The sequence below is a fragment of the Amblyraja radiata genome, unplaced genomic scaffold (genome assembly GCF_010909765.2).
Source record: "Amblyraja radiata isolate CabotCenter1 unplaced genomic scaffold, sAmbRad1.1.pri scaffold_424_ctg1, whole genome shotgun sequence".
NCBI lineage: Eukaryota > Metazoa > Chordata > Chondrichthyes > Rajiformes > Rajidae > Amblyraja > Amblyraja radiata.
The window spans coordinates 82501-92293 of NW_022630530.1; the positions used below are offsets into that span (position 1 = coordinate 82501).

Consider the following 9793-nt stretch of genomic DNA (forward strand, 5'->3'; position numbering starts at 1 on the left):
CTCGGTTTAAAGGCGTCCGCAGCTCAAGGCATCGATGTCTGAAAGGTCAGTGTGGGAGTTAAAGTGTTTAGCAACAGGGAGATAGAGTCATAGAGTGATCGGAGCGGGGAGAGAAACGGGGGGAGAAAGGGTGTTGAGCCTGTTGAGAGAGAGGGGGGGAAAGAGGGGGGGAGGGGGTGGGGAGAGAGACGGAGGGCGGGGAAGGGGGTGGAAGTGGGAGGGGAGAGAGTGGAGGGGGGGCAGGGGTGGGGAGAGAGGGAAGGGGAGAGGGAAAGATGGGGGTGGGAGTGATAAAGAGGGAAGGGAGAGGGAAGGGGGTTGGGAGAGAGGGGAGGGGGAGAGAGAGGGAGGTGAGGCGAGAGAAGGAGGAAGAGGAGGGGGAGAGAGGGGGAGGAGAGGGGAGGATAGATAGAGGGGAGAGAGAGAGGGAGGAGAGGCAGAGAGAGGGGAGGAAGATAGAGAGAGGGAAGGGAGGGGGAGAGAGAGAGGGGGACGGGATGGGGAGATAGAGGCAGGAGAGCAGCTTAAAGAGGGAGGGGAAGAGAGAGAGGGGCTGAATGGCATCGGCTTGCCCCGGCATTCCCGGCGTTCCTGATCGCATACCTGGAGAGCTGGAGAACGATGTTGGAACATGCAGTCTGCATCTGGATCACCCGGTCTAACGAGGGGGGAGCGGGAGAGGACGGGAGGGGAGGGAGAAGGGGGAGGGCGGAGTGGGAAAGGTGGAAGAGGGAAAGGGAGAGAGAGGAAGGAGAGAAAGAGGGAAGAGGATAAAGGGATGGAAAGAGAGTGAAGGGGTAGGGAGGAGAAAGAGGGTGGGAAGATGGAAGGGGAGATGTTGGGCAGGATGGAGGGAGAGGGAGGGGTGAGATGGAGATGGAGAGAGTGAGAGAGGGAAAGGGGAGAGGGAAAGGGGAAAGGGGAAAGGAAGAGAGGGGAAATGGTTGAGGGAGAGAGAGAGGGAGGGGGAAGAGGGGATAGAAAGGGGGAGGGAGGAGAGAGAGAGAGGGAGATGGTGAAGAGAGAGAGAGGGATGGGAGTGGGAGAGAGAGGGAGAGGGGACGGAGAGAGGGAGAGAGAGGCGGAGGGAGAGGGGAGATTGGAAATGGGATAAAGGGAGGAGATGAACACGATTAACCAGTGCATTAAACTGCATCTGCAGTTCCTGGTTACCAATACATATTCTTAACCTGGGAACCCTTTAGACAACAGACAATAGGTGCAGGAGGAGGCCATTTGGCCCTTCGAGCCAGCACCGACATTCAATGTTATCATGCCTGATCATCCACAATCAGTACCCCGTTCCTGCCTTCTCCCCATAACCCCTGACACCGCTATAATTAAGAGCCCTATTTAGCACTCTCTTGAAAGTATCCAGAGAACCGATCCCCCCCCCACCCCACCGACCCCACCCCCCACCCCACATGTCCCCCGTCTTCCCAGCCCCTCTACACTCTCACTGACACCCCCTCCCCCCAACCCACGTAAAGCTGTTCCAGAGAAGGCACAGTGGTGCCGCGGGTAGAGCTGCTGTCTCACGGCGCCAGAGACCCGGGTTCGATCCCGACCACGGGTGCTGTCAGTACGGAGTTTACACGCTCTCTCTCCCCGTGACCTGCGTGGGTTTTATCCGGGTGCTCTGGTTTCCTCCCACACTCCAAAGACGTACATGTTTGTAGGTTCACAACAATGCTGGAGAAACTCAGCGGGTGCAGCAGCATCTATGGAGCGAAGGAAATAGGCGACGTTTCGGGCCGAAACCCTTCTTAAGACTGATGGGGGGTGGGGGGTAGGGGGGAGAAGGCTTGTGTAACCTACTTGTTTGTAGGTTAATTGGCTTCTCTAAGAATTGTTCGTGTGAGTGTGTGTGTGTGTGTGTGTGTGTAGGATAGTGTTAGTGTACGGGATCACTGGTTAGCACGGACTCGATGGGCCGAAGGGCCAGTTTCCTGCTGTATCTCTGAACTAAACAGAACCGCTGGCTTCCTACCTGTGTCCGTTCACCGGCATCTCTGGGCCAATAGTCACCGCCGATCCATTCTGGTCAACGAGGGACATCTCGGCACCTCTGGACTTGAAGACAAGTCAGATATTTTCCTCCCTCCTTCATCACTCCCTCCTCCCTCCCTCCTTCCTCGACGCCGCTCCCTCTCTCCCTCACCCCCATCCCTCACTTCCTCCCTTCCTCCCTCACCACTCCCTCCATCCTCACCACCCCATCTACCCTCCCTCTCCCTCCTGAGCTCCCTCCCTCCCTCCTCACCGCTCCTCCCAACCAAGTATGGCGAATGAGAGGGGGTGACGGGGAGAGAGAGGAAGGAAGAGGGTAGGGGAGAGGGGAAAGGGGACGGGGAAGAGCGGAGAGAGGGTGAGGAGAGGGGGAGAGGGGTGAGGAGAGGGGGAGAGGGTGATGAGAGGGCGGAGGATAGGGGGAGAGGGGTGAGGAGAGGGCTGAGGAGAGAGGGAGAGGGTGAGGAGAGGGGGAGAGGTTGGGGGGAGTGAATATGGGTAAGGGGAGAGGGGAGATGGTGAGGAGAGGAGAGAGGGGGTGGGGGAGAGAGGGGGTGGGGGAGAGAGGGGAGATGGGGGAGAGAGGGGGAGATGGGAGGGGAGGTGGGAGACAGGGGAGAGTGGGAAAGACGGGAGTGGGGGAGACCAACCTGAGGAGTCCTGCAGCGATCTTCACAAGGTCACGGACATCAGTGGGGCTGGAGTGTTGACTGAAAATCACCTGAGCGGAGACATAGGATTGTGAGAGGGGAGAGAGAGGGAGAGAGGCAGGTGGGGGGGGGTGAGGGAGGGGGGGTTAGAGAGGGAGAGAGAGAGGGGAGCGAGAGAGGGGAGAGAGGAGAGAGAGATTGGGAGTGGGGAGGGGTGAGAGAGAATGGGAGTGCGGGGGGGGGGGGGGGGGGGAGTGGATTAGCTGGACCTACCTTTCTCACCCTTCCATCGATGTCTAGGTAGACGATTTTGGGCAAGGATGTTGATGGTGTTTTTCCCATGGGGATCGAGACACAACCCCCTCTCCTCTCCTCTCCTCTCCTCTCTTCCTCTCTCCTCTCCTCACTCCTCTCCTCTCCTATCCGCTCCTCTCTCTTCTCTCCTCCCCTCTCCTCACCTCTCTTTTTCTCTCTCCTCCTCTCCTCTCCTCTCCTCTCCTCTCTCCAACACAACAGACACAGCCTCTCAACAAATAAGTTTACAGGGTAACTGATCTTGAGAATGGATGTCATGGAAAATATGAATCAAGGACTGATTACCTTTCTCAGGAGCTGGGAAGCTCATTAGAGACTGATCGCAGGTTTAAATCTAGTTTATATTCCCTGGGGCAGAAATACATGCCTCTGCACTTTAAGGTGGATCATTCCTGCACCGTCGGAACCTCACCACCAGCGCACGCTGCCCTCGGGACGGATGTTATGGGGAGGAGACGGTCGCCCACCTCTTTACAGAATGTGGATTCGCAAAGACAGCCTGGAGAGGTCTGCAAGGGTCCCTGGAACGCTTTATCCCGAACAGCTCCGTCACAGAGGACTCTGTGATTTATGGACTGTTCCCAGGGACACATTCCGAGATTGACATCGAGTGCTGCTGGAAGGTCATCAACTCGGTGAAAGACGCTCTGTGGTTTGCCCGACCGTTGTTCACCACCCAGCGGAGCGAGATGTCCGTTGGGGAAGGTTGCCGACTGGCCCGCTGCAGACTGCTGGAGTATGTGCTAAGGGGCGGACTGAAGCTTGGCGCAGCCAACGTCGGCTCGGTGGGGGGGGGGGGGGATATCTACGAAGGGATTCTCACCCTCTACATCGGGGACCTGGGGTGGAGGGTATTGCACAGAAGAGTCCTCTGCAACCTGTTTCTTTCGCGATTCACAGACTTGCCAGCCACCTGCCACTTTTGTTGGCTGGAAGAACATGTGAGCCACGTGTATGCGGAGTGTGTGAGACTGCAGACCCTGTTCTCATATCTAAAGCGGTTGCTACTTGCCTTCTGGCTGCATTTCCCACCCACCACCCACATCTTTGGATACCCTGTGCGTAGGGGAGAGGGTAGGGCCGAAGATATCATGGTTGGGTTGCTCCTGGGCCTGGCCAAGCTGGACATCCGTGAGTCACGGTGCCAGGCAAAAGAGGGCTCTGCCCGCGCCGGCTGCCTGCCCCTTTTCCGGGGTTATGTCGGTGCCAGCGTGGGGTTAGAGAGGGAATACGTCCTGTACACGGGCACCCTGGGGGAGTTCCGGGACCACTGGGCACCGCGGGGGGTGCATGCATCCTGACAAGGAGTGTAACATATAGTTGTTTATTTAATGCGTTTGTTGGTCTTGTATTATGGGGGTGGGTTCTGTTTTGTTTCATTGTGTTGCAAATATTATTTTAAATAATTGATTACATTTTTTGATGATGAAAAAAAAAGGCTCGGTTTGGGAGGAACACAGTCTAGGCTCCTTCCGCTGCTGGACATGGGGGGCAGGGTGTGGTGCAGACACCCCTCAAAAATAATGGAAGGGATTCCACGCCAGTGGGCCACATGAGTGGCAAGGGTGGGGGAGACATTTGTGTAGATTATTGAATGTATGTATAGCCTCCGAGAATGTTGGATGGAGTCTTGTAAGGATCATGTATTGGGCATATTTATTTCTCAAGTAAAGTATATTTTGAGATTTAAATAAAAGGAAACGTTAGAAAGGACACAATCGTGACTTTTACAAGATATTCAGACGGGAATGTAATAGGAAGGCTTTAGTTTAGTTTAGAGATACAGCGCGGAAACTTAGAAAATAGGTGCAGGAGTAGGTTCCAGCCAGCACCACCATTCAATATGATCATGGCTGATCATCCAAAATCAGTATCCCATCCTGATTTCTCCCTATATCCCTTAATTCCGTTAGCCCAAAGAGCTAAATCTATCTCTTGAAAACATCCAGTGAATTGTGGCAGAGAATTCCCAGGTTCACAAATCACTAGGTGAAAATGATTTCCCACATCTCAGTCCCAAATGGCCTACCCCTTATTCTTAAACTGTGACCGCTGGTTCTGGACTCTCCCCACCACCCCCCCCCCCCCCCCCTACAACATCGGGAACAGTTTTCCTGCATATAGCCTGTCCAATCCCTTAAGGGTTTTGAATGTTTTATAAGATAACTTCTCATCCTTCTAAATTCCAGTGAATACAAGCCCAGTCCATCCATTCTTTCATCATATGACAGTCCCACCATCCTGGGAATTAATCTAGTGAACCTACGCTGTACTCCCTTAATAGCAAGAATGCCCTTCCTCAAATGAGGAGACCAAAAATCAAATAAGAGATTAAGTGTTTATGAAGGAACTGCAGATGCTGGAAAATCGAAGGTACACAAAAAGGGTTTCGGCCCGAAACGTTGCCAATTCCTTCGCTCCATAGATGCTGCTACACCCGCTGAGTTTCTCCAGCATTTTTGTGTACCATCAAATAGATGTTTAGAACATAATTCTGAGACATGTGATGGTTTAGCATTTTAATCTATTTGTTTACAAATGCAACAAATCCAAATCCTCTGCAGAAAACATGTAATTATATAAAAATATTATCAGGATTAATGTTGCACCTGCTCCACCATTCGATGACCGTGACTGATTAGTTTTAGTTTTGTGTAGTCTAAATACACAGCGTGGAAACAGGACCTTCGCCCATCGAGTCAGCGCCGACCAGTGCTCTCCGCACACTACACACACCATGGACAATTTACATTTACAGCAAGCCAATTAACCTACAAACCAGCCCGTCTTTGGAGTGTGGGAGAAAACCGAAGATCCCGGAGAAAATCCACATGGGTCACGGGGATAACGTACAAACTCCGTACAGACAGCACCTGTGGTCAGGATCGAACCCGCAACTCTGGCGCTGTGAGGCAGCAACTCTACCGCTGCGCCACCTTTGTCATATTTCCAGCGTCTGCATTTAATTATTATTATTATCACCAATGCCACACACGGAACTGTTTGCTATGAAACATGTTATACAACATGGCGCTACATAGAAACATAGAAAATAGGTGCAGGAGCAGGCCATTCGGCCCTTTGAGCCTGCACCGCCATTCAATATGATCATGGCTGATCATCCCAACTCAGTATCCTGTACCTGCCTTCTCTCCATACCCCTTGATACCTTTAGCCACAAGGGCCACATCTAACTGCCTCTTAAATATAGCCAATGAACTGGCCTCAATTACCTTCTGTGGCAGAGAATTCCACAGATTCGCCACTCTGTGCGTGTGAAAAAAAATGTTTTTCTCATATCAGTCCTAAAAGACTTCCCCCTTATTCTTAAACTGTGACCCCTTGTTCTGGACTTCCCAAACATCGGGAACAATCTTCCTGCATCTAGCCTGTCCAACCCAATAAAATTGTGTAAGTTTCTATAAGATCCCCCATTAATCTTCAAAATTCTAGCGAGTACAAGACGAGTCTATCCAGTCTTTCTTCATATGAAAGTCCTGACATCCCAGGAATCAGTCTGGTGAACCTTCTCTGTACTCCCTCTATGGCAAGAATGTCTTTCCTCAGATTAGGGGACCAAAACTACACAGTACTCCAGGTGTGGTCTCACCAAGACCCTGTACAACTGCAGTAGAACCTCCCTGCGCCTATATTCAAATCCTTTTGCTATGAAGACTTTTTGCTACAAGAGTAAGAGGGGTTTTCAGAGTTTCAGAATAGCATTAGCAAAAATCCCACAGGATTTTCAAAAAATAAATGTCTTCATTTAATATCTACAAGTCTATTTTGTAACTGCTGGTAAAGACTGTATTTTTAACGGACTATCATTTGACCAGTGTCAATAGAAGCAATTCTTGTCAATGTCCATGGTTACCCACGGAACAGAAACAAAGGCTTTTTTAAAGAGATACAGCACGGAAACAGGCCCTTCGGCCCACCGAGTCCGCACCGACCACCAATCATCCGCTCACACACTAGTTACACAGAAACATAGAAAATAGGTGCAAGAGGAGGCCATTCGGCCCCTTGCGCCAGCACCGCCACTCATTGTGATCATGGCTGATCGTCCCCAATCAGTAACGGTGCAGTAACAACATGTTAAATGGTCAGCTCGACATAGATTACAAGACCTACACCAAACCCAAACCAATTAGGAGCAGACGAGGGCATTCGATCCAATTTGTGATTCCAGCTGCAAAGAGAGATGTGTACAGCAATTCGTTCTTCCCCCGTACAATTAAAGCATGGAATAATCTTCACCCTACTATAGTTAGCCAACCAGTAGCAACTACATTTAAGGTAGCCCTTTCTTCCCAATAACCCTTTCTGGCTTTAGTCCTCCCTTCACCGCCTCCAGTTTAAATTCCATTTGGAATATTTTGGAGGACCAAGAAACCAAGAACCAAGTGCCTTCCTTCTCCCCATATCCCTTGATTCATGTAGCCCCTAGAGCTCTATCTAACTCTCTCTTAAATTAGTTCTATGTTTAGTTTAGAGATACAGTGTGGAAACAGACCCTTCAGCCCACCGAGTCCGCACTGACCATCGACCATCCGTTCACACACTAGTTCTATGTTATCCCACTATCTCATCTACAGGGTTAATTCATCTATCAAACACAATGTAGTTAAGGCTCATTTCCCCATCTCCTCTCCCTCCTCACGCCCCTCCCCAACAGCACAGCCCTGCTTCCTCACCGCCTCTCTCCCCAACTCCTTTCCCTCCTCACGCCCCTCCCAAACAGCACAACCCTCCCTCCTCACCGCCTCTCCCACAGCATGGCGCTCCCTCCTCACGCCCCTCCCACCCTCCTATTCCCGATGTTTGGGAAGTCCAGAGTAAGGGGTCAAAGTTTAAGGATAAGAGGGAAATCTTTTAGGACCGAGATGAGGAAATAATTTTTCAAACAGAGAGTGGATCTGTGGATCTGCCACAGAAGGTAGTTGAGGCCAGTTCATTGGCTATATTTAAGAGGGAGTTAGATGTGGCCCTTGTGGCTAAAGGGATCAGGGGGATCTGAGAATTAAGGGACAGAAGTTTAGGGGTAACATGAGGGGGAACCTCTTTACTCAGAGAGTGTTAGCTGTGTGGAATGAGCTTCCAGTGGAAGTGGTGGACGCAGGTTCGGTTTTATCATTTAAAAATAAATTGGATAGTTATATGGATGGGAAAGGAATGGAGGGTTATGGTCTGAGTGCAGGTAGATGGGACTAGGGGAGAATAAGTGTTCGGCACGGACTAGAAGGGCCGAGATGGCCTGTTTCCGTGCTGTAATTGTTATATGGTTATATATGGTTATATGTTATGGAGAGAAGGCAGGTACAGGATACTGAGTTGGATGATCAGCCATGATCATATTGAACGGCGGTGCAAGCTCGAAGGGCCGAATGGCCTACTCCTGCACCTATTGTCTATGTTTCAATATTTCTACCCCTCCCCCTGCTTGGACTGGAACCAGAGCTCAGCGTATTCCACCATCTCGCCACTGTGCACGGTGTCTCCGCTGCTCGGCAGCTCCCGCAGGTTGGCGTACACGACCGCTTGCTCTTCCCCCTCTCTCGATTCCCCTCCTCCTTTCAGCTCCTCTGAGGCCTGCCTGTCCTCTCCACTCTCCGCGCTCTGGAATGAAAGGGAAGCAGACAGGCAGTTGTGGGTTTAGTACAGAGCAGTGGGCGCTGTGGTCCCGGAATTAATACCATCAGCGGCAAGGTTCACAACTCCTGAACTCACACACACCCAGGTTCAGCCATGTTGTTTATATTCTCCTCTCACACACTCTCACTATCTTTCTCACTCTCACTCTCTCTGTCACACTCACGCACTCTCTCTCACACTTTCAGTTTCACACAAACTCTCTCCCCCTCTCGAACTGTCTCCCTCTCTCAAACATTCTCTCACACTCACACCTACTCTCTCTCTCTCCCACTCACACAGTAAGAAAATTCAATATTCATACCCCCCATTGCTGTACACTTTAATTCTCCCTCCCATTCCCACACTGACCTTTATTTTCTCGGTCTCTTCCATTGTCAGAATGAGGCTTAATGCAAATTGGAGGAACAGCATCTTATAATTCGCTTGGGCAGCTTACATCCCAGTGGTATGAACATTGACTTATCTAACTTGAAGTAGCCCAAGTATTCTCTCTCTCTCCATCCCTCCCCCACCCAAGCCGCACCAGCTTCTCATTTTCAACCAACAAACCACTAACAGTGGCCTGTTTCCTGTTTACATATCTTTCATTCATTGTTCTTTATCTCTCCACATCATCGTCTATTTAGAGTCATAGAGTGATACAACGTGCAAACAAGTCTTTTGGCCCAACTTGCCCACACCGGCCAACATGTCCCAGCTGCACTGGTCCCTCCTGCCTGCGTTTGGTCCAGATCCCTCCAAACCTGTCCTATCCATGTACCTCCAGAGATACTGCTTGTCCCGCTGAGTTACTCCAGATTTTAGTGTCCACTTTTGTATCATCTGTAGTTGAGATTAAATGCAGAGACCCACTACCTGATTGGTGGAAGAGTGTGGGCAGTAGATCACATTGGTGTCTTGGTTTCCTGAAGCCTTCTCCATTGTCACATCTTCCCTCCTGGAGCAACAGAAGATCACAGCAAGTTTACAGCACATCTGCACATCAACAGAGTCCAAGTCAAAGTTGCAATTGTATTAGAAGTTGGTCATAAGATTATGAGGTGATTAATGATAGGAGCAGAATTAGGCCATTCGGCCCATCAAGTCTATTCCACCATTCAATCATGGCCGATCTAGCTCTCCCTCCTAACCCCATTCTCCTGCCTTCTCCCCATAACCCCTGA

The 9793-nt window shown here is 50.8% G+C and overlaps 1 long non-coding RNA gene across 1 annotated transcript; it reads right to left on the reverse strand.

The window, feature by feature from the left end:
* Nucleotides 1–1950: 1950 nt before the first annotated feature.
* Nucleotides 1951–3064, reverse strand: LOC116969935. The gene is made up of 3 exons (XR_004410965.1): nucleotides 2934–3064; nucleotides 2661–2731; nucleotides 1951–2068 (listed from the first exon to the last, which is right to left on the reverse strand). It is a non-coding gene; the product is annotated as an uncharacterized LOC116969935 (long non-coding RNA).
* Nucleotides 3065–9793: the final 6729 nt, after the last annotated feature.